Consider the following 745-nt stretch of genomic DNA (forward strand, 5'->3'; position numbering starts at 1 on the left):
TTTTTCTCCACATAAGTCTTCTAGGCTGAATGCACTCTCCTGCTCATTCTTTACGCCCATTCACATACATCTTTCTAGCTGAAATGCTTAAAGAGGTTTTTGCTGTCTTTTCATTTCACTTACCTTCATTACAAATAAGAGCTGAATTTTAAAAAGAATGGCCTAAAAGGTACATGCAGTCTATGTGGATGGAATCATAGGAGTGTGCTGAACATCAACAAGGTACAGGCTAGACTGTAATACTGTCAATTAGAAATGAGAGTTTATTACTCGTCGTACAAATACATCTTGTCTTTTCACTGTAGAGATGTACATTTTCATTATGTCTTTATCCCCCTTAGACCTAGTACATTTTTGTGTTTTGAATTGTATACAGATAAATAATGCTATCAGTCTATCTCCAACAGATTCCTGTCCAGAGTTCATTTCATTACAGAAGTAATGTGACTGTCCTTCGCCCTAACCCTTCATCAACTGAGAGCTGTGGTTCAGGGTGCAAAGACCATTTGAATGGTCAAGAGTTACTGGAGATCTTCACATTCATCTAGGAATGAAGAGAAGAACCTGGCTCTTCAATTGATATTTGAATCTCATGTTTGTTTATTCATGCAGGTCTGGAATTTGAAAAGGTGAGAAAACGGGAAATGACAGGTACTCATTGCAAACAATCATCGCTCTTAAATCTCTGATCAGTATTCAGAAGAACACAGGTAGAGAAAACCAGAGGTCAAAATCAAGGAAGTGA

This window comes from Rhincodon typus, chromosome 41 (genome assembly GCF_021869965.1).
Source record: "Rhincodon typus isolate 14 chromosome 41, sRhiTyp1.1, whole genome shotgun sequence".
Lineage (NCBI taxonomy): Eukaryota > Metazoa > Chordata > Chondrichthyes > Orectolobiformes > Rhincodontidae > Rhincodon > Rhincodon typus.